Raw genomic sequence first — 25,849 nt, 5'->3', positions numbered from 1 at the left:
AAATAATTAACATACAGTATTACAAAAGTCTATCATTCTTTTATCCTTAAAGTTCGCTGCCCAGAACGCTTTCCGGTTCGCGAACTTGGCGCTTACCACGCAAAAAAAAAATTTTTTTTTTTGGACCCTCCTAGGCCCTTTTAAAACCTCCACATAAAACCTAGGGGGTCAACGAGGATCTACTATGCCCCCTTATGGTAATTAACCCCTTTGTTTTGGCCTCCTCTTGTCTCTCGATCCTACCGAGAGACAAGATGGCGGCCGCTCCGGACTGTTTAGAATGTTGACAGACACCAAAGAGCCAATCAGCTTCGCATCGCAAAGTTCCGATACGCGAAAGGTTCGCTAACCGGATCGCTGCCCGGAGCGCTGTTACAGATATATATCTTGATTTAAACGTTAATTTCTCAAAATCCACTGAAGCACATATATTGAGACCTAGCAAAGGCACATCGGGCTAACAGTCCCTACAATTTTGCAAAGTTTCGTGCAAATCCATTCAGCCATTCGGGCTAAAAGTGAGTCCAACCGCCCTATGGAAATTAACATGGAAAAAACGCGTTTTGGGACCCCCCTTTTTTCTCGGCCCCCCCTCCACAAAACCCCCCCAAATTTTCATGTGCTGCACAGAAACAAAATGTGACATTTTCCTGAAAATTTCAGCCAATTCCGTCCACAAACGCCAAAGTTATTAGGCATAGAATTTTCAGAAATCCCATAGGGAAAAAATCCTAACTATATATACCTACTGGCGACCGCCAGTAGGTAATATATATAAAATATTTAAAATATTTTTTTTTTCATTTTGCGCGGGCGGAGCGCCCGGTGCGCGCACCGGGGAGCGGCCCGGGGAGCGTACTATGAGGAAAAAAGATGACAGAGTTTTTAAAAAATGAAGTTTTTATTTAGAAATTGGAGGTAGTTCTAAAAAGAACTTTTTTTTTCTTCTTTTTGTTGTTTTATATTTTTTTGTGTTTTTTGAACTTTTTGAACTTTTTTTGGCTTTTCAAAACAGTTTTATATTTTTTTTGTATTTTTTTAGGGGGAGAAACAAAAAAAGGGAATTGAAACTGGCTCAACTGGAGCAAAAAAACAAAAAACCCAAAAAATTACTTCTTTTTGGGGCACTTGTGATTATCACCTGCAAGGACGATGAGCTTAACGCTTTTTTCACCATAGGCGATAAGCTTGCCACATGCAGAACATGTGAGTTTAAAATCAGCAAATCTTGGCTGAATTGAAGGCATCATCTCGGATGTTTCTGGTTCCGATGAAGTGGGTTGGTTTCTTTGGGAGGGGGTCCTTGACGACTGGGGGAGGTTACTGGCCAGTTCCCTGAACGCCAGTAGGTAATATATATATATATATATATATATATATATATATATATATATATATATATATATATATATATATATATATATATATATATATATATATATATATATATATATATATATATATATATATATATTACCTACTGGCGGTCGCCAGTAGGTAGTTATAGTTAGGATTTTTTTCAATGTTAAATCTCAAAATTCTATTTGGAATAACTTTGGCGCCGGTTGACGAATCTGACTGAAAATTTCCTCAAAATGGCCTCGCGGCGTTTCGGTCCTTCCCTGAAAGTTTGGGGGGGATTCGTCAAGCGGGGGCCGAGATAAAAGAGGGGTCCCAAAACGCGTTTTCCCCATGTTAATTTCCTTAGGGCGGTCGATTTCACTTTTAACCCGAACGGCTGAATGGATTTCCACCAAATTTGGCAAAATTGTAGGGACTGGTAGCCCGATGTGCCTTTGCTATGTCTCAAGATATGTGCTCCAGTGGATTTTGAGTAATTTAGGTTCAAAAAAATATATATATCTATAGCAGCGCTCCGGTACGCGCCCCGAGGAGCGCTCCGGGCGCGTGACGAGCGGTGCGCATGGAAAGCTGATTGGCTCTCGGGTGTCTGTAAACATTTGAAACAGTCCAGAGCGGCCGCCATCTTGTGTCTCGGTAAAATCGAGACACAAGAGGTGGCTAAAACAAAGGGGGAAATGACCATAAGGCGTCAGGGATAGACCCCTTTGACCCCCTAGGTTTGATGTGGGGGCTATAAAAGGGCCCCGCGGGGCATTTAAAATATTTTTTTTTTCATTTTGCGCGGGCGGAGCGCCCGGTGCGCGCACCGGGGAGCGGCCCGGGGAGCGTACTATGAGGAAAAAAGATGACAGAGTTTTTAAAAAATGAAGTTTTTATTTAGAAATTGGAGGTAGTTCTAAAAAGAACTTTTTTTTTCTTCTTTTTGTTGTTTTATATTTTTTTGTGTTTTTTGAACTTTTTGAACTTTTTTTGGCTTTTCAAAACAGTTTTATATTTTTTTTGTATTTTTTTAGGGGGAGAAACAAAAAAAGGGAATTGAAACTGGCTCAACTGGAGCAAAAAAACAAAAAACCCAAAAAATTACTTCTTTTTGGGGCACTTGTGATTATCACCTGCAAGGACGATGAGCTTAACGCTTTTTTCACCATAGGCGATAAGCTTGCCACATGCAGAACATGTGAGTTTAAAATCAGCAAATCTTGGCTGAATTGAAGGCATCATCTCGGATGTTTCTGGTTCCGATGAAGTGGGTTGGTTTCTTTGGGAGGGGGTCCTTGACGACTGGGGGAGGTTACTGGCCAGTTCCCTGAACTCTGCACGAGAGTAGTTGATTGGGTGCTTTCTGGTCATATGACGAATCATGGTATAGTTACCAAATGAATATTTTTTGTTTGGGTTGCCCCGTGAAAGTTCATCATTGCAGATTAGGCAAGTTACCTTGGGTGCATTCACTTTTTTTTTGCCCTCTGGGATTGAAAAAAACTCCCATACAATGTGTGGCTTAGGTTTGTATGGGGTATTTTCTTCAGGCAGCCATCTTCTCCTCCCCTCCTCCTCTTCCTCTTCCTCCTCCTCCTGTTCTTGACCACCAATATAATCTGGAGCTGGTCCTCTTGGTGGTTGTGGTGGTGGTGGTGGGGCAGATGCACCAGCTGCTGCTGCTACTGAAGCCATTATTAATATCAAAAAGGTACAGAGATGTACAAACAGGTCTTCCTCAGTCAAAGGACAAAGTCAGAATAAGGAAAAAAGGTGGGGTCTTTCATCATTTAGAAAAAAAAACTGTCCTGAACCAATGAGAAGTGTTATTTTCAGGTCACAAGACCAGGGGCTTCATCATTATGAAACTAAAACTGTTATGAACCAATGAAAAGTGTTATTTTCAGGTCACATGACCCGACGCGCTTACGCTACGCGCCCCGGGGCGCGCCCGGGGGCGCACCCCGGGTCGCGTAGCGTAAGCGCGTCGGATGTTTACGTTGCGCGATCGTATTCGCTCGAGTACTTCCGGGTGCGCTTACGCCGTGCGTATCACGCGGACGCGGCTACGCGATACGTCACGATCATGTTTTCGTTCGCGATATTGGCGCTCACGGGACGCTCCCCGGAGCGCGCCCCGGGGCGCTTTTCAGAAGTACGCTTTTCGGGGCGCTCCCCGGGCGCGCTCCGGGAGCGCTCCAAAAAAAATTAAAAAAAAAAAAATGGGATAATTGTAGGGACAGGTAGCCCTATTCTGAAGTGGTTTGTAAAAAAATTAACTTTAGAAAAATATGTATTGTGCTACATTGGGCTTAATATATGTTAGAGCCAAAATGTAGCCCAAATGTAGCCCAAAGTAGCCCAATGTAGCCCAAAGATGGCCACCAGAGACCAAAAAATGTAAATGTAGCCCAAATTTCAACTAGATGTAGCCCAACTGTAGCCCAATGACAGAATGTACCAGAGTGTTCTAAAGAACAACTAGAGTGCTAACAGTCTTATTTATATAGTGAAACTTTTAATTAGGAATTAGCATTAAAAAAACCTATGAAATTCACTGAAAAAACCATAGGTTGCACACCAGTTATAGTTAGGAATTGGCATTTAAAAAACCTATTAAATTCACTGAAAAAACCATAGGTTTCACACCGGTTATAGTTAGGAATTAGCATTTAAAAAACCTATTAAATTCACTGAAAAAACCATAGGTTTCACACCAGTTATAGTTAGCTGGAAATTTTACTGATATAAAACCATTGAAATTCCCACGTTATAGTTAGTCGGACTCACTATAACTTGCGCGTGCAATGCACTGCTGATGACATCACATATTACATCACTCATGACATGGTCAGTGACATCACTCATGACACCATCCTTGTGACATAGTGACAGACCTCCTTTCACTATAATGTAACCCTTGAGACACATATTCAAAAATAGAAACTGAAATTTAAAAAAAAAATGGAGATACCTATATCAGTTACAACAAGCAATTCAGTAATTCCACTATCTATATACACATCCACTCATTCACCAACAGTTCTATATAGTCACTCATACATATACTCACTCATCATATGAATTGATACACCTATACATCCTGTTACACACCGACATTCATCCAAAAGTTACTCACACACATATTCACACGTGCAAATAAACTATTGAACAACCATTTATTTGAATATAGAGTTATACACACACTTCCACCTTACTTCTATTGAAAATTACACATATTTATTCTCTTAAACAATCACTTATAGAAACACATACTTATTTAAACAGGAACTCTTACAATCTCTTACTCTCACATATACTCACTTATATACATCAATATTCATATATACTAGATTAAAACATATGTAGTTACTGATAAAGACACTAGTGAGACAGTCATTCACTCACTAACAAACACATATAGACACTCATCCACCCATACAGTCCTGTACATATGCTGTCTTCAAAACACATACAAACAAAGAGTCAGTCACTCATGCATCTATGTGCTAAGTAATACCCCCACCAAACCATATAGACACTCATACTAATACTAATAAAAATATCTAACAACCCATATACATACGCATGTAGCTACTTACCAACACATGTAGCCACTTATACACAAAGTGAAACACTAATATATATATTTAAATATTTGAACATAACTCACTAATATTTATTTTTCAGAAAGACACATATTCACTGGATGGTGTCATCAGTGATGTCATGAGTGATGTCACTGACCATGTCATGAGTGATGTAATATGTGATGTCATCAGCAGTGCATTGCACGCGCAAGTTATAGTGAGTCCGTCTAACTATAACGTGGGAATTTCAATGGTTTTATATCAGTAAAATTTCCAGCTAACTATAACTGGTGTGAAACCTATGGTTTTTTCAGTGAATATATATATATATATATATATATATATATATTACCTACTGGCAGTCGCCAGTAGGTATATATAGTTAGGATTTTTTCTCTATGGGATTTTTGAAAATTCTATGTCTAATAACTTTGGCGTTTGTGGACAGAATTGGCTGAAATTTTCAGGAAAATGGAACATTTTGTTTCTGAGCAGCCGCTGACAATTTGGGGGGGTTTCATCAAGGGGGGGCCGAGAAAAAAGGGGGGTCCCAAAACACGTTTTTCCCATGTTAATTTCCATAGGGCGGTTGGCCTCACTTTTAGCTCGAACGGCTGAATGGATTTGCACGAAACTTGGCAAAATTGTAGGGACTGTTAGCCCGATGTGCCTTTGCTAGGTCTCAATATATGTGCTCCAGTGGATTTTGAGTAATTTAGGTTCAAAAAAAGATATATATCTGGGCGGAGCCTAACCACACATCTGATCTGATTGGCTGTCAGCACTTCATCCAAGAAGTGTTGGCAGCCATCTTGGGACCAATATACATGATAGCACCTCATTAAAAAGCATTGTAGTTAATAGAGGGTTTTAGGACTTTAGTTACATTATAAATCATTTGTTGATGGTACCATACTCGTTTTAGGAATTGTGGTGGGTTCTAAGGTGATTTTACCATGTGAAAAAACCTTCTGCTGTGATATCATGAATATTGTTTGAAAGAAAACTAATATCTCATGATTTTCCCACAGTGGTTTGGAAGGGGATCTATAATCTAAACTGAAAGCATATTTTCTGTAAATTCACATTATCTTTCTCAGTCATGTGAAAATGAAGTCTGACATTCTCAGTAAAACATGTACATCCAACAAGGACAGAGACTGTCAGTTGTTTCCTTTGTGTTCTACTGCAGCCTCCTAGAGTGTTCTAAAGAACAACTAGAGCGCTAACAGTCCTACTTATTACAAAGGTATGGGACACCTGAAGCCATCTTGATTAGAATAAAGTGGTAACTCTTAAAACATTTAATTTAAAAAGAAACAACATGAGGGGGTATATTTTGCCATAGAAAGTATGATTAGTGCTGCAGAATGAAAAATTAGGGCACATTTTGAGTGACTCCTCAAATCCTTTTCTATTTCATTAAAACATTCTGACATGCAGTCTCCCAAAATGGCCACCAGAGACAAAAGAGCCCAAATGTAGCCCAAATATCACCCAGATGTAGCCCAAGAATAGCCCAATGACAGAATGTCCCAGAGTGTTCTAAAGAACAACTAGAGCGCTAACAGTCCTACTTATTACAAAGGTATGGCACACCTGAAGCCATCTTGATTGGAATAAAGTGGTAACTCTTAAAACATTTAATTTAAAAAGGAACAAAATGAGGGGGTATATTTTGCCATATGAATTATGATTAGTGCTGCAGAAAGAAAAATTAGGGCACATTTTGAGTGACTTCTCAAACCCTCTTCAATTTCATTAAAAAATTCTGACATACAGTCTCCCAAGATGGCCACCAGAGACAAAAGAGCCTAAATGTAGCCCAAATATCACCCAGATGTACCCCAAGTATAGCCCAATGACAGAATGTCCCAGAGTGTTCTAAAGAACAACTAGAGCGCTAACGGTCTTACTTATGACAAAAGTATGGCACACCAGAAGCCATCTTGATTGGAATGAAGTGGTAAGTCTGAAAACACTCCATTTAAAAAGGAACAACATGAGGGGGTTAATTTTGCCATAGAAAGTATGATTAGTGCTTCAGAAAGAAAAATTAGGGATCATTTTGAGTGACTTCTCAAATCCTCTTCTATTTCATTAAAAAAATTCTGACATGCAGACTGAAACATGCACTTTGAATACCAGCAGCAGACGTCCCTGGTGAGCAGTAGCTTTACTACAGTGATCTAATGTGCAACTAGAGTGCTAAAATTCAGAATTTATGGCAAATGTGTGACACATCTGAATGCCTTCTTGATGGAACCAAAGTAAACAAGCATTGAAAATGCAATAGATCTCGCCCTTGTTTAAGTTAAAGCCATTCTGTTTGTAATGAGGTGTCTTTTTAGCTTTGCTTTTATTAGTGTTTTTTCAACTTTCATGTAAATAACATGCATCTGTATGCACATAAGTATATGTATGCATGCATTTATGTTTGTATTTATATAGATATACAGATGATATATGTTTATATATGTATGTATATATATATATTCACTGAAAAAACCATAGGCTATAGACCATATATAGTTAGGAATTAGCATTTACAAAACCTTGAAAATTCACTGAAAAAACCATAGGTTATAGACCACATATAGTTAGGAATTAGCATTTACAAAACCTTGAAAATTCACTGAAAAAACCATAGGTTATAGACCATATATAGTTAGGAATTCGCATTTACAAAACCTTATTTTAATCACACAAAACCACTGAAATTCCATATATAGTTAGTTGCACTAACTATATATCGCGCACCCGCAATCCACTGCTGATGATGTCACATATTACATCATTCATGACATGGTCAGTGACATCACTGATGACATCACTGATGACATCTCAAATGACATCACTGATGACATCACTGATGACAACATCCAGTGACTGTATGTTTCTGTAAAGTTAAAATATGTCTTACATATTGAAGAATGAGTGGATGTATAAGTGTCTGGATGAAGGATTTAGTAGGTGCATGACTGACTGTATGAGTGAGTGATTAAATGTGTCTCACTGAGTGCATGGGTTAGTGACTAAACTGTCTTAATTTGTGCATCATTATGTCTGTTGTTCTGTAAACTGTTGCATGTGTTGATAAGTAGCTATATGAGTAACTATATGGGATATTGATTGGTTGCCCAAGTATTTGTATGGGAGACTGAGTGTGTGTGTGGGTGGCTGGGAGGTGTATGACTCTGTGCATAGATGTGTGAGCAGTTGATTCACTAGATGTATGGTTTCAAAAGTGCATGTGGAAACAGCTGTATGGGCAGTTGACTGTGTGCATGAGTGTATTGGTGAGTGAATGGATATCTCAGTGCTACATATCAAAGTAAGTACATATGTAAAACACAGTACATGTGAGAGTTGACATATATAAATAACTGTGCATAAGAGCCAGTGAATGTGTGAGTGGCTGTATGGATCATTGTGAACTTGTATCAGGGATTGTATAAGAGAGTAAATATGTGTTAGTATATGTTTGAATAAGTAAAGTTTGTATAACTGTATAGTTGAGGAAATGGAGGTGTGATTGATTCTTTGCATGACTGACTAGGTGTGTGAGTAACTCCATGGATGAGTGACAGTCTGTGAGTGTCTGTTTACACTGATTGTATCTAAGGTTATATTAGAGTCTGAAGAGGTTCATCGTATTATCACATGAATGATATCATCAGTGATGTGATCAGTAATGTCAAATGAGATGTCATCAGTGATGTCATCAGTGATGTAATTTGAGATGTCATCAGTGATGTCATTTGAGATGTCATCAGTGATGTCATCAGTGATGTCACTGACCATGTCATGAATGATGTAATATGTGACATCATCAGCAGTGGATTGCGGGTGCGCGATATATAGTTAGTGCAACTAACTATATATGGAATTTCAATGGTTTTGTGTGAGTAAAATAAGGTTTTGTAAATGCGAATTCCTAACTATATATGGTCTATAACCTATGGTTTTTTCAGTGAATTTTATATATATATATATATATATATATATATATATATATATATATATATATATATATATATATATATTACCTACTGGCGATAGCCAGTAGGTATATATAGTTAGGATTTTTTTCCTATGGGACTTTTGAAAATTCTATGTCTAATAACTTTGGCGTTTGTGGACGGAATCGGCTGAAATTTTCAGGAAAATGGCACATTTTGTTTCTGAGCAGCTCCTGAAAATTTGGGGGGGGTTCGTCAAGGGGGGGCCGAGAAAAAAGGGGGGTCCCAAAACGCGTTTTTCCCATGTTAATTTCCATAGGGCGGTTGGACTCACTTTTAGCCCGAACGGCTGAATGGATTTCCACGAAACTTGGCAAAATTGTAGGGACTGTTAGCCCGATGTGCCTTTGCTAGGTCTCAATATATGTGCTTCAGTGGATTTTGAGAAATTAACGTTTAAATCAAGATATATATCTGTAACAGCGCTCCGGGCAGCTATCCGGTTAGCGAACCTTTCGCGTATCGGAACTTTGCAAAGCGAAGCTGATTGGCTCTCCGGTGTCTGTCAACATTCTAAACAGTCCGGTGCGGCCGCCATCTTGTCTCTCGGTAGGATCGAGAGACAAGAGGAGGCCAAAACAAAGGGGGAAATGAAGGAAAGGGGGCAAGGTAGACCCCTCCTGACCCCCTAGGATTGATGAGGGGGATATTATAGAGCCACGCCGGGCCCAAAAAAAAAAAAAAAAAATCCGATTTTTTCGCCGTAGAGACGCGTCTTGGTAAGCGAACCGGGCAGCTAACTGGGCAGCTAACCGGGAAGCTAACCGGCAGTGTAACGGGAGTCTGAGGAGTAGCTGATTGGCTGTCAACATTGTAAACAGTCCGGAGCGGCCGCCATCTTGTCTCTCGGTAGGATCAAGAGACAAGAGGAGACCAAAACAAAGGGGGAAATGAAGGAAAGAGGGCAAGGTAGACCCCTTCTGACCCCATAGGATTGATGAGGGGGATATTATAAAACCACGCGGGGCCCAAAAAAAATAAAATCCTGAGGAGTAGCTGATTGGCTGTCAACATTGTAAACAGTCCAGAGCGGCCGCCATCTTGTCTCTCGGTAGGATCGAGAGACAAGAGGTGGAAAAAAAAAGGTGTAAATGAATGAAAGGGGTAAGGCAGACCCCTCCTGAACCCCTAGGATTGATGAGGGGGCTATTAAAGTTCCCTGCGGGGCAAAAGAAAAAAAAATTGCGATTTTTCGCGGTAAAGGTGCTTCCTTGTACGTTAACCGGGCAGCTAACCGGCAGCGTAACGGGAGTCCGACATATTGTGTTTTTTGAACGTTTGTGATATGTGCACGTGTGGATTTTGTCTAATTAAGGTTAAAAAAATATATATATATCTTTAAGCTTGTTCTGGCGCGCTTACGTTTTGGGTTTGGTTTGCGCTGCAGAGACGATACGTCACGGTTATGCGATGCATCATGAGGCGTCTCACGGGCTACGTGATACGTCACTTAATAAAGAATATATTTTACAGCTATAGATATTAGCTTTTAAAAAACCAATGAAATTCACAGAAAAAACCATAGGTTATAGACCATATATAGTTAGGAATTTGCATTTACAAAACCTTGAAAATTCACTGAAAAAACCATAGGTTATAGACCATATATAGTTAGGGATTAGCATTTAAAAAACCTTATTTTATTTGCACAAAACCATTGAAATTCCATATATAGTTAGTTGCACTAACTATATATCGCGGACCCGCAATCCACTGCTAATGATGTCACATATTACATCATTCATGACATGGTCAGTGACATCACTGATGACATCACTGATGACATCTCAAATGACATCACTGATGACATCACTGATGACATCTCAAATGACATCACTGATGACATCACTGACATCTCATTTGACATTACTGATTACATCACTGATGATATCATTTATGTGATAATACATCTTCAGACTCTAATATAACCTTAGATACACTCAGTGTAAACAGGCACTCACAGACTGTCACACATCCATGGAGTTACTCACACACCTAGTCAGTCATGCAAAGAATCAATCACATCTCCATTTCCTCAACTATACAGTTATACACACCTTACTTATTCAAACATATAGTAACACATATTTACTCTCTTATACAATCCTTGATACAAGTTCACAATGATTCATACAGCCACTCACACATTCACTGGCTCTTATGTTCAGTTATTTATATATGTCAACTCTCACATGGAGTGTGTTTTACATATGTACTTACTTTGACATGTAGCACTGAGATATCCATTCACTCACCAATATACTCATGCACACAGTCAACTGTCCATACAGCTGTTTCTACATGCACTTTTGAACCCATACACCTAGGGAATCAACTGCTCACACATCTATGCACAGAGTTATACACCTCCCAGCCACCCACACACATACTCAGTCTCCCATACAAATACTTGGGCAACCATTCAATAACCCATATAGTTACTGATATAGCTACTGATTTAAACATGCAGCAGTTTACAGAACAACATAAATAATGATTGCCAAATTAAGACACTTTAATCACTAACCCATACACTCAGTGAGACACATTTAATCATTCTCTCATACAGTCAGTCATGCACCTACTAAATCCTTCATCCAGACACTTATACATCCACTCATTCTTCAATATGTAAGACATATTTTAACTTTACAGAAACATACAGTCACTGGGTGTTGTCATCAGTGATGTCATCAGTGATGTCATCAGTGATGTCATTTGAGATGTCATCAGTGATGTCATCAGTGATGTCACTGACCATGTCATGAATGATGTAATATGTGACATCATTAGCAGTGGATTGCGGGTCCGCGATATATAGTTAGTGCAACTAACTATATATGGAATTTCAATGGTTTTGTGCAAATAAAATAAGGTTTTTTAAATGCTAATCCCTAACTATATATGGTCTATAACCTATGGTTTTTTCAGTGAATATATATATATATATATATATATATTCACTGAAAAAACCATAGGTTATAGACCATATATAGTTAGCAATTAGCATTTACAAAACCTTGAAAATTCACTGAAAAAGCCATGGGTTATAGACCATATATAGTTAGGAATTCACATTTACAAAACCTTATTTTACTCACACAAAACCATTGAAATTCCATATATAGTTAGTTGCACTAACTATATATCGCGCACCCGCAATCCACTGCTGATGATGTCACATATTACATCATTCATGACATGGTCAGTGACATCACTGAGGACGTCACTGATGACATCTCAAATGACATCACTGATGACATCTCAAATGACATCACTGATGACATCACTTATGACATCTCATTTGACATTACTGATCACATCACTGATGATATCATTCATGTGATAATACGATGAACCTCTTCAGACTCTAATATAACCTTAGATATAATCAGTGTAAACAGACACTCACAGACTGTCACTCATCCATGGAGTTACTCACACACCTAGTCAGTCATGCAAAGAATCAATCACACCTCCATTTCCTCAACTATACAGTTATACAAACTTTACTCATTCAAACATATACTAACACATATTTACTCTCTTATACAATCCCTGATACAAGTTCACAATGATCCATACAGCCACTCACACATTCACTGGCTCTTATGCACAGTTATTTATATATGTCAACTCTCGCATGTACTGTGTATTACATATGTACTTACTTTGACATGTAGCACTGAGATATCCATTCACTCACCAATACACTCATGCACACAGTCAACCGCCCATACAGCTGTTTCCACATGCACTTTTGAAACCATACATCTAGTGAAGCAACTGCTCACACATCTATGCACAGAGTCATACACCTCCCAGCCACCCACACACACACTCAGTCTCCCATACAAATACTTGGGCAACCAATCAATAACCCATATAGTTACCCATATAGCTACTTATCAACACATGCAACAGTTTACAGAACAACAGACATAATGATGCACAAATTAAGACAGTTTAGTCACTAACCCATGCACTCAGTGAGACACATTTAATCACTCACTCGTACAGTCAGTCATGCACCTACTAAATCCTTCATCCAGACACTTATACATCCACTCATTCTTCAATATGTAAGACATATTTTAACTTTACAGAAACATACAGTCACTGGATGTTGTCATCAGTGATGTCATCAGTGATGTCATCAGTGATGTCACTGACCATGTCATGAATGATGTCATATGTGACATCATCAGCAGTGGATTGCGGGTGCGCGATATATAGTTAGTGCAACTAACTATATATGGAATTTCAATGGTTTTGTGTGAGTAAAATAGGGTTTTGTAAATGCGAATTCCTAACTATATATGGTCTATAACCTATGGTTTTTTTTGTGAATTTTCAAGGTTTTGTAAATGCTAATTCCTAACTATATATGGTCTGTAACCTATGGTTTTTTCAGTGAATTTTCAAGGTTTTGTAAATGCTAATTCCTAACTATATATGGTCTATAGCCTATGGTTTTTTCAGTGAATATATATATATATACATACATATATAAACATATATCATCTGTATATCTATATAAATACAAACATAAATGCAAGCATACATATACTTATATGCATACAGATGCATGTTATTTACATGAAAGTTGAAAAAACACTAATAAAAGCAAAGCTAAAAAGCCACCTCATTACAAACAGAATGGCTTTAACTTAAACGAGGGCGAGATCTATTGCATTTTCAATGCTTGTTTACTTTGGTTCCATCAAGAAGGCATTCAGATGTGTCACACATTTGCCATAAATTCTGAATGTTAGCACTCTAGTTGCACATTAGATCACTGTAGTAAAGCTACTGCTCACCAGGGACGCCTGCTGCTGGTATTCAAAGTGCATGTTTCAGTCTGCATGTCAGAATTTTTTTAATGAAATAGAAGAGGATTTGAGAAGTCACTCAAAATGATCCCTAATTTTTCTTTCTGAAGCACTAATCATACTTTCTATGGCAAATTAACCCCCTCATGTTGTTCCTTTTTAAATTGAGTGTTTTCAGACTTACCACTTCATTCCAATCAGGATGGCTTCTGGTGTGCCATACTTTTGTCATAAGTAAGACTGTTAGCGCTCTAGTTGTTCTTTAGAACACTCTGGGACATTCTGTCATTGGGCTATACTTGGGGTACATCTGGGTGATATTTGGGCTACATTTAGGCTCTTTTGTCTCTGGTGGCCATCTTGGGAGACTGTATGTCAGAATTTTTTAATGAAATTGAAGAGGGTTTGAGAAGTCACTCAAAATGTGCCCTAATTTTTCTTTCTGCAGCACTAATCATAATTCATATGGCAAAATATACCCCCTCATTTTGTTCCTTTTTAAATTAAATGTTTTAAGAGTTACCACTTTATTCTAATCAAGATGGCTTCAGGTTTGCCATACCTTTGTAATAAGTAGGACTGTTAGCGCTCTAGTTGTTCTTTAGAACACTCTGGGACATTCTGTCATTGGGCTATACTTGGGCTACATCTGGGTGATATTTGGGCTACATTTGGGCTCTTTTGTCTCTGGTGGCCATTTTGGGAGACTGCATGTCAGAATTTTTTAATGAAATTGAAGAGGATTTGAAAAGTCACTCAAAATGTGCCCTAATTTTTCTTTCTGCAGCACTAATAATACCTTCTATTGCATAATATACCCCCTCATTTTGTTCCTTTTTAAATTAAATGTTTTAGGAGTTACCACTTTATTCCCATCACGATGGCTCCAGGTGTGCTATACCTTTGTAATGAGTAGGACTGTTAGCACTCTAGTTGTTCTTTAGAACACTCTGGGACATTCTGTCATTGGGCTATACTTGGGCTACATCTGGGTGATATTTGGACTACATTTGGGCTCTTTTGTCTCTGGTGGCCATTTTGGGAGACTGCATGTCAGAATGTTTTAATGAAATAGAAAAGGATTTGAGAAGTCACTCAAAATGTGCCCTAATTTTTCATTCTGAAGCACTAATCATACTTTCTATGGCAAAATATACCCCCTCATGTTGTTTCTTTTTAAATTAAATGTTTTAAGAGTTACCACTTTATTCCAATCAAGATGGCTTCAGGTGTGCCATACCTTTGTAATAAGTAGGACTGTTAGCGCTCTAGTTGTTCTTTAGAACACTCTGGGACATTCTGTCATTGGGCTATACTTGGGCTACATCTGGGTGATATTTGGGCTACATTTGGGCTCTTTTGTCTCTGGTGGCCATTTTGGGAGACTGCATGTCAGAATGTTTTAATGAAATAGAAAAGGATTTGAGAAGTCACTCAAAATGTGCCCTAATTTTTCATTCTGCAGCACTAATCATACTTTCTATGGCAAAATATACCCCCTCATGTTGTTTCTTTTTAAATTAAATGTTTTAAGAGTTACCACTTTATTCCAATCAAGATGGCTTCAGGTGTGCCATACCTTTGTAATAAGTAGGACTGTTAGCGCTCTAGTTGTTCTTTAGAACACTCTAGGAGGCTGCAGTAGAACACAAAGGAATCAACTGACAGTCTCTGTCCTTCTTGGATGTACATGTTTTACTGAGAATGTCAGACTTCATTTTCACATGACTGAGAAAGATAATGTGAATTTACAGAAAATATGCTTTCAGTTTAGCTTATAGATCCCCTTCCAAACCACTGTGGGAAAATCATGAGATATTAGTTTTCTTTCAAACAATATTCATGATATCACAGCAGAGGGTTTTTTCACATGGTAAAATCACCTTAGAACCCACCACAATTCCTAAAACGAGTATGGTACCATCAACAAATGATTTATAATGTAACTAAAGTCCTAAAACCCTCTATTAACTACAATGCTTTTTAATGAGGTGCTATCATGTATATTGGTCCCAAGATGGCTGCCAACACTTCTTGGATGAAGTGCTGACAGCCAATCAGATCAGATGTGTGGTTAGGCTCCGCCCAGATATATATCTTTTTTTGAACCTAAATTACTCAAAATCCACTGGAGCACATATATTGAGACCTAGCAAAGGCACATCGGGCTAACAGTCCCTACAATTTTGCCAAGTTTCGTGCAAATCCATTCAGCCGTTTGAGCTAAAAGTGAGGCCAACCGCTCTATGGAAATTAACATGGGAAAAACGTGTTTTGGGACCCCCCTTTTTTCTCGGCCCCCCTTGATGAAACCCCCCCAAATTGTCAGGGGCTGCTCGGAAACAAAATGTTCAATTTTCCTGAAAATTTCAGCCAATTCCGTCCACAAACGTCAAAGTTATTAGACATAGAACTTTCAAAAATCCCATAGAGAAAAAATCCTAACTATATATACCTACTGGCGACCGCCAGTAGGTAATATATATATATATATATATATATATAACGGAACATAACCGAACTTTGTGAAGCGAAGCTGATTGGCTCTCCGGTGTCTGTCAACATTCTAAACAGTCCGGAACGGCCGCCATCTTGTCTCTCGGTAGGATCGAGAGACAAGAGGAGGAGAAAAACGAAGGGGGAATTTAATGAAAGGGGGCAAGGTAGTCCCTTCTTGACCCCCTAGGAATAATGTTGGGGTTATTAAAGGGTCCCGTGGGGCAAATAAAAAAAAAATGATTTTTTGCGGTAGAAGCGCTTCTCGGTTCGCGAACCGGGTAGCGAACCGGGACGCGAAACGGGAATTCGCCATTTTGTGTTTCGTTTTAATTAAATTACAAGATGGAGGAAAAACAATGTGAGAAATGGGTATAAGGGGGTACGGGAGTCGTATCCTGACCCCCTATGTTTTCTGAGAGTGGCTGAGGATGCTCATATATGTTGATACTTGTCTTCCAGCGGCTGCGCGTGAGCGTTTTTTTTTTTTTTTTGCTGCGTGACGTCTGTTAACGTTCGATTCGAAGGAAATCAGGAAGTGTTGACCGCCATTTTGACACTGGGAGTAAATATATTGTTAAAAATAATTGTTATAAATTAATCCGTATTGATAAACATTGTCTGCGCCATCTTGCTTTTTTTCCAATGTCACACTTTTGTCGTGCACGGCAGCCATTTTAGATGCCTTGACCAGACCCACTCTCTGCACGCCGCCGATCCTCAGCATGGCTCCCCACCCTCACAAGCATCTCCCCCACGCACTGGTCACCCCTGCTCTCTCTCTCATGCATGGGCCATAAACCTCCCCCCATCTGCGCTGCTCTTCCCTGAGAATCACACCCTGTGCCCGCCCGACACCTCCCTTTCACCCTATTCACTACCGCACCCTCTGACACTCCTCTTCCTCTGTGTCTGATTGTCCAGGCCGGTCCCAGGCTATCACCTAGCCCTGTGGATGTAGTTTATGGCCCAAACTGTAAAAAATCACCCCTCTTCAAAGGAGTTACAGTAGATCAAGGCCCCCACCCCATGAGATCCGTCACACCACACGCGTTCCTACTATCTGATAACGATCTTGTATTGTGATTGGGTAGGGGATTCTCACTGTGAGGGTGTGTGGTGTGAGACCGAGCCTGAAGCGGAAGATTCCAGGGATGCCTTTTTGTACATCAAAGTCTTCACAATTATGTGTCACATTAAAAATATATAGCACTCCAACAAAGTAGTAGGATTATAACACTTTAATAACTTATAAATATATACAACGCTCCAACAAAGTAAACACGTTAAAAAAAAATTTTTTAAACAAAGCAACAATGGGCTGCTGTGAGGTGGCGTCAGTAGCGGTCTGTTGTGCGAATAGTCCGAAGGCAGCACAACGCGCTGAGATCTGGACGGCACCCAGGTGATGTCCTTTACTTGCCGCACTAGTCTTGGCATCCTACAATGCTGCGCCGAAAAATGGCGTGGGGCGCCCCGGGGGGGGGGGGGGGTGGAGGCGGAGTGAATGGACCGTTTCAGTTGCCATTCAGCGGTTTTCCCTCCGCTTTTGCTGCACTGTGCCTCATCCGCCATTCAGCTGTTTACCGCCCGCTCTTGCGGCTACAGCGTCTCGCCCACCATCCAGTTGAGTTGCGCCCGCTCTTGCGGCTACAGCGTCTCGCCCACCATCTAGTTGAATTGCAGCGATAGGCGGCTGCCACAGGACTCCTAAAATGGCGGCCGGCTCTTCGGATTTGGGCCTGGTCCACTAAAATGGCCCTGGGACACATTTGAACTCGGACATTTGCCTGCTAGGGCTTGGGCCTCATTCTCGAAAGCGTCCCCTCAGCCTTGAAGATTCTACAAAAGTCATCTGGGCCCCCGACTCCCGCAGGCTTCCGGTGGGGAGCGGCTGCCATGATTGCTTGCGGAATGGCCACGACGGAGCTACGAGATGGTGGTGCTCTTATGCTGACGCCAGCTTCAGTCTGAAACATCCAGAAACACTGTAGACTATCAATTCGATAACTTCCGGTGGAGCCCCAACGTGACCCAGTAGGGAAGAACTAGCCCTCCCCTCTTTTGACTGATGGTTCTTGTTGCCTGTCCCCTCTGTTGTCATCTAACGGAACCTTTTTGGATTGCCGAGTGAGAAAAAAAAGGTGGGGCTTTCATCGTTTGGGAAAAAAAATGTTTCAATCCAATGAAAAGTGTTATTTTTAGGTCATATGATCAAGCATTTCATCATTAGGAAACCAAAAGTAAAATGAACCAATGAAAAGTTTTATAAACAAGTCACATGACCTGTTATGCGGCTTTGGGCTATAAAAAGCCTACAAAATCCGTTGGCCTGTGAGGCGGCGTCAGTAGCGGACCGATGTGCAAATAGGCCGAAGGCAGCACAACGCGCCGAGATCCGGATGGCACCGAGGTGGTGTCCAGCAAGTTGCCGCACTGGTGTGGCCATCCTACAATGCTGCGCCAAAAGATGGCGTGGGGTGCCCGGGGGGGGAGGCGGCGCAAACGGGCCTCTCCCCCCTCCCCAGGTGGAATCACCTCATCTGCAGTGGGGCGCCTCTTAGCGTTTCACTCGCCTTCCAGCTGAGTTCCGCCCGCTCTTGCGGCACAGTGCCTCACCTTCCATCCAGCTGAGTTTCGCCCGCTCTTGCGGTACAGCGTCTCACCCGCCATCCAGCTGAGTTTCGCCCGCTCTTGCGGTACAGTGACTCACCCGCCATCCAGCTGAATTTCGGCCACTCTTGCGGTACAGTGACTCGAACGTGCCGAGATCCGGATGGCACCGAGGTGGTGTCCAGCAAGTTTCACTGGTGTGGCCATCCTACAGTGCTGCGCTGAAAGACGGCATGGGGTGCCCGGGGGGGGGGGGGGAGGCGGCGCAAACGGGCCTCTCCCGCCTCCCCAGGTGGAGGCACCTCATCTGCAGTGGGGCGCCTCTTAGCGTTTCACTCGCCTTCCAGCTGAGTTCCGCCCGCTCTTGTGGCACAGTGCCTCACCCTCCATCCAGCTGAGTTTCTCCCGCTCTTGCGGTACAGTGCCTCACCCGCCATCCAGCTGAGTTGCGCCCGCTCTTGCAGCTACAGCGTCTCGCCCACCATCCAGCTGAATTGCGCTTACTCTTGCGATGCAGCGAAAGGCGGCTGCAACAAGACTCTCAAAATGGCGGCCGGCTCTCTGGATTTGGGCCTGGTCCACTAAAATGGCCCTGGGACACCTTGGAACTCGGACGCTTGCCTGCTAGGGCATGGGCCCCATTCACGAAAGCGTCCCCTCTTTTGACTGATTGTTCTTGTTGCCTATCTCTTCTGTTGTCATTTAACGGAACCTTTTTGGACTGCCAAAAGGGGTTCTGGTCCGACCGCTGGTTGGTGGAGACATTTTAACTATATCCTGGACCTGCCTGGCCTTGCCCAAAATGGCGCCGGTATAAATGGGACTCGTAACTCCTTGTTGGGTACTGGTTGCCCAACCTTGATATCACGAGATACGTATGCAGTTTTGAAGCACATGGCGGGCGGGGACGAGTACTGATTGAACATTTGAACATCCCTATTGATAATAAGTTCTGATGTGTTATTGATTACTGTACTATTGAAAGTTCGAATTAACGTCACCCATGGTACTTGCCCGCAAATGTATATCTAGATAATTTTATTGTAACTGGCCCTGTCGTACTTTAATTATAAAATGTACGTCCACCGATTCCGCAACTGTTACACACCTTAGTTCTTGCAACCTAATGGGTCGCCCGTTACGTTCTTCTACGGTGTAAATGTCCCCTCATCATATACGATTCCAGTTTGCTCCGTGGCCGGCCCACCTGGTTATAGGCCCGTATTTGTATACTGACATTTTCACAATAAAGGTTTTTAAAACAAAACATGGTAGTAGTACCTAGATTGGTAAAGTTTTGAATAATAGCCACTGTTTTCGAATCAGTAAAAGGCAAGTGAAATAAAGCAGCCCGATTACATGACGGTTAAAAGGTATAATGCGCAGGAACGCAGTAAAGATAAATGGTCAAGGGCTGTTGTGTTTTCCACTCCTGCAACATAAAGTGATCGATAAGAATCCGATATTCATGCCTATCAGCGACTAAGACAGAAGGCAGAGCCTCTTTTGTTCAACGCCTCCCTCATGGGACGAAGAAACGCCCTTTTTCTCGAAATAGGAATATTTTACTTGCAGGACAGTTGTAAATTTCCCGGGAAAATACATTAGCCTGGAACATTGTTAGTGATAAACTGTAAATGCATCTGGGTCCTTTGCTTTACAAGTCAGAGTGAGAAAAAAAAAGGTGGGGCTTTCATAATTTGGGAAAAAAAAATGTTCGAAAGCAATGAAAAGTGTTATTTTTAGGTCATATGACCAAGCCTTTCATCATTAGAATAACAAAAGTAAAATGAACCAATGAAAAGTTTTATTAAAAAGTCACATGACCTGTTATGCTTACGTTACGCGCTGCGCGCCGCGCTCTGGATCGTTTCCGGGAAGCTGCGCCTCGCGCACCGGAGCACTTCCGGGTGCGCTAACGCGGCGCGTCATATTACGCGACAACGCAGGTCCAGAATATAGTCAAAATGTCTCCACCAACCAGCGGTCGGAACACAACCCCTTTCAGCAGTCCAAAAAATTCTGTTAAATGACAAGAGAAGGGACAGGCAACAAGAACCATCAGTCAAAGAGGGGAGGGCAAGTTCTTCTCTACCGGGTCACGTTGGGGCTCCACCGGAACTGATCGAATTGGTAGTCTACAGTGTTTCTGGATGTTTTAGACTGAAGCTGGCGTCAGCATGAGAGCACCACCATCTCATGGCTACGTCGTGGCCATTCCGCGAGCAATCATGGCAGTCGCTCCCCACCAGAAGTCTACGGGAGTCGGGGGTCCCGGTGACTGTTGTAGAATCTTCAAGGCTGAGGGGACTCTTTTGGGAATGGGGCCCATGCCCTAGCAGTCAAGCGTCCGAGTTCCACGGTTGCCCAGAGCCATCTTTGCAGGCCAGGCTCAAGTCTGTGGAGCCGACCGCCATTTTGTGAGCTCCGTAGCAGCCGCCTGTCACTGTACTGCAAGATTGGGTGCAATTCCGTTGGATGGCGGGTGAGACGTTGTAATAGCAAGAGCAGGCGCAATTCAGCTGGCCGAGCGAGGCACTGTGTCGCAAGAGCGGGCGCAAGTCAGCTGGTCGAGTGAAGCGCTGGGGTGTAGCTGAGAAACCTCCACCTGGGGAGGTGGGGGAGGCTCGTTCGCGCCGCCTCTCCCTTCTACTGCACCCCACGCCGTCTCCTGGCGCAGGTATATGTGATGGTCGGACCAGGGCACCGCAGGACGTGTCTTCAGGTCAAACGGATTGTGGGACAAGGTGTGGAGCAGGCGCAATTATCTCGGGGGCCTCCGTCAAGTGGTTCAGGGAGGCACCGCATCACATTGTTTCCAATGCAGTCAGGTCCACAAACAGCCCCCATTTACTTTGAGAATAGTGAAGCTGCAGCAGGTGCAAATAAGCTTCAGACACTGTTACAAGCGCTGCTCGGAACCCTTAACTATGGCAGCCAACATCCAGGACTTATGCCATTTGTGCAAGGCAGTGACATCGAAGCATCTCAGGGACCAAGTAACATACCAAATCCAGAGTCCTTCCCAAAACCTCTGCCTTCCTTCTTACCTAGTTATTGTTCTTTCACTCCCACTCCAGGCTTTTAGTCTGTGGATGGAAAACCATGAACCTACACTCACCTATGAAAATCTTACTATTGATGGTTTATTTTGAGCCCAAAATACAAAGGCTTGTTTGGATCGATGTTGCAGCAGGCTGCCATGTAAATAGTTATTTAATAAAACGTTTTACCCTGTTACTTTGCTGGTGTGTTGTATATATTTATAATATTTGCATAGTGTTTGCCGTTATTTTGGGTGGGGTGGGCGGCGGAGCCGAGCTGTCTTGCAGCCATCATGGTGTCGAGCTCAGTTCCTCTCACTAGTTTCGTATTTGTCATGAGGGGTTGTTCATAATGTTTCTATTTTAGCGAGGTCAAAAAGAGATCCCATTAGTGGCCTACTGATTTTGCTTGATTCCTTTTGTTTTTTTAACGATTTTTCACTATCTGCAAAGACTAAACAGAGTATTGCGACTCTGTGCTTGTTTGTAAATAGAGAATGAACCAAAGAGGACCAATTCCAAAACAATAAATGCTAGGATAACAATCAATCAAATGGAGAGGGAAGCAGGCACGACGGATTACAACGGGGGCAAAGGCCTGTGTTACCTACCCTTCACTATCTGCAAAGAGAGAATACTCCTAAAAGAAAAGAGGAGGGGGGGGGGGCAGCGTTCAAAGCACATCAGCGTGCATAAATACGAAAATGTTTTTACCTACCACGTACTTGACATTTTACAGCTTTTGATATTTGCTATTAAAAAACCATTGAAATTAACTGAAAAAACCATAGGTTATAGACCATATATAGTTAGGAATTAGCATTTACAAAACCTTGAAAATTCATTGAAAAAAACATAGGTTATAGACCATATATAGTTAGGGATTAGCATTTACAAAACCTTAATTTACTCGCACAAAACCATTGAAATTCGCATATATAGTTAGTTGCACTAACTATATATCGCGCACCCGCAATCCACTGCTGATGATGTCACATATTACATCATTCATGACATGGTCAGTGACATCACTGATGACATCACTGATGACATCTCAAATGACATCTCAAATGACATCACTGATGACAACACCCAGTGATTGTATGTTTCTGTAAAGTTAAAATATGTCTTACATATTGAAGAATGAGTGGATGTATAAGTGTCTGGATGAAGGATTTAGTAGGTGCATGACTGACTGTATGAGTGAGTGATTTAATGTGTCTCACTGAGTGCATGGGTTAGTGACTAAACTGTCTTAATTTGTGCATCATTATGTCTGTTGTTCTGTAAACTGCTGCATGTGTTGACCAGTAGCTATATGAGTAACTATATGGGTTATTGATTGGTTGCACAAGTATTTGTATGGGAGACTGAGTGTGTGTGTGGGTGGCTGGGAGGTGTATGACTCTGTGCATAGATGTGTGAGCAGTTGATTCACTAGATGTATGGTTTCAAAAGTGCATGTGGAAACAGCTGTATGGGCGGTTGACTGTGTGCATGAGTGTATTGGTGAGTGAATGGATATCTCAGTGCTACATGTCAAAGTAAGTACATATGTAAAACACAGTACATGTGAGAGTTGACATATATAAATAACTTTGCATAAGAGCCAGTGAATGTGTGAGTGGCTGTATGGGTCATTGTGAACATGTATCAGGGATTGTATAAGAGAGTAAATATGTGTTAGTATATGTTTGAATAAGTAAGGTGTGTATAACTGTATAGTTGAGAAAATGGAGGTGTGATTGATTCTTTGCATGACTGACTAGGTGTGTGAGTAACTCCATGGATAAGTGACAGTCTGTGAGTGTCTGTTTACACTGATTGTATCTAAGGTTATATTAGAGTCTGAAGATGTTCCTTGTATTATCACATAAATGATATCATCAGTGATGTGATCAGTAATTTAAAATGAGATGTCATCAGTGATGTCATCAGTGATATCATTTGAGATGTCATCAGTGATGTCATTTGAGATGTCATCAGTGATGTCATCAGTGATGTCACTGACCATGTCATGAATGATGTAATATGTGACATCATCAACAGTGGATTGCGGGTGCGCGATATATAGTTAGTGCAACTAACTATATATGCAAATTTCAATGGTTTTGTGCGAGTAAATTAAGGTTTTGTAAATTCTAATCCCTAACTATATATGGTCTATAACCTATGGTTTTTTCAGTGAATATATATATATATATATATATATAAATGTCTCACAAAAATTTTTCCTATCGAGCTGCTGGCCCTTGGAAGCTGGCGCACACACCAGCGGAGCGTAGTGGCAAAGTCAATATTCACGCAATAATCAGCGTAGGTGCGCTCTCAGAATCAATAGACACACAATCCAAATACGGATGCAAACCAAGTTTATTCCACTCCGCGTTTCAACTGCGTCAGCAGCCTTGTTCATGTGTGCTAAGTGCACAATCAAAAGAGTGTATGTAACATCGGGTTGAAAGTAAACTAAACAGAGAAAGAACCCGGTCAATCCTCCTGGTCGTCCCATTGTATTCTCCAAAGGGAGTGTAGTGGAACATATATCAAAATATGTTGACCACTTTCGCAGGGAATTCGTCACCACACTTCCCAGTTACATCAGGGATACCAAAGACTTTCTGGGTAGAATAGAGAGTATAGAATGGGAAAGCGACTTCCTTCTAATCACCTTAGACGTACACTCGCTGAACACTATCATAGATCACCAACAGGGATTAGCTGCTTGTTCATACTTTTTGAAGAACAGACAGGTCAAGTACCTAGAACACAGTCATATGATCTTAGAAATGACAGAATACTGCCTGACCAACAACATTTTTTTGTTTGACGGTGCCCTCTGTAAGCAAACAACCGGGACAGCGATGGGATCTTGCTTCGCTCCCAGTTTTGTCAATCTCTTCATGGGTGTCTGGGAGCAAGACATTTTTGCAGGTTCAGACCAGACACAAGATCTTGAAAAGGTGCAGGTGTGGCTCAGGTACATCGATGACCTGTTCATCGTCTGGAAGGGTCTGTAACAGAAGCAGAGAGGTACATTGAAGGACTTAACAACAACGACCGCAATATACAACTCACTGGTAACATTAGCAACACTAGAGTAGAATACCTTGATATGCACTTAGAGATTAAACACAAGATTCACACCACCTTGTTTAGCAATAGCACTGCAGGGAACAGCATTCTGCATGCCCTCAGCAGCCACCCTGAATCTCTGAAATGGAGTATCCCTTATGGCGAACTGCTGAGGGCAAAAAGAAACTGCAACGGTGAGGAGGCCTATAGACTGGAAAGTGAAACCATGGAGCAGAGATTCAAAGCTAGGGGTTATCCGGTGTGGGTACTCAAGAAAGCCATCTCCAGAGCTGAAGGTGTTAGCAGAACCCAAACACTCAGTGAAAAGGAGGATAATAAGGGTGAATTGTGTGACAAGAGCACCAGAGTCATCATGACCTACAGTTCACATGCAGACAGTATAAGACGAATTCTTACACAGAATTGGAATATTCTCAAGTGCGACAACAGTAAAGGTGACACCCTCCCTGATAGACCCAGCATAACTTACAGAAGGGGTAGAAGCCTCAATGATATGCTGGTACACAGTGGCATCACTAGACAGCACGATGCAGGGACACACAATCTGAAAGGGTTCTTTCCTTGCGGACATTGCAAGGCTTCCCTGACTAGCAGTTTCAGCAATGAGTTTACACACAAAACCTACGAAAAGGAAATCATACAATTCCTCACTTGCAGCACCACTTTTGTGGTATATGTGATTGAGTTCCCCTGTAAACTTTACTACATAGGAAGCACTACATTGATGGTGAAAAAGAGAATTTTAGAGCATAAAAGGGCCATCACCAACAAGGATCCTAAATATCCTGTGGCAAAACACTTTCAGGATAACC

This window comes from Lissotriton vulgaris, chromosome 11 (assembly GCF_964263255.1).
Source record: "Lissotriton vulgaris chromosome 11, aLisVul1.2, whole genome shotgun sequence".
NCBI classification, from domain to species: Eukaryota; Metazoa; Chordata; class Amphibia; order Caudata; family Salamandridae; genus Lissotriton; species Lissotriton vulgaris.
This window is presented reverse-complemented; position numbering follows the sequence as displayed.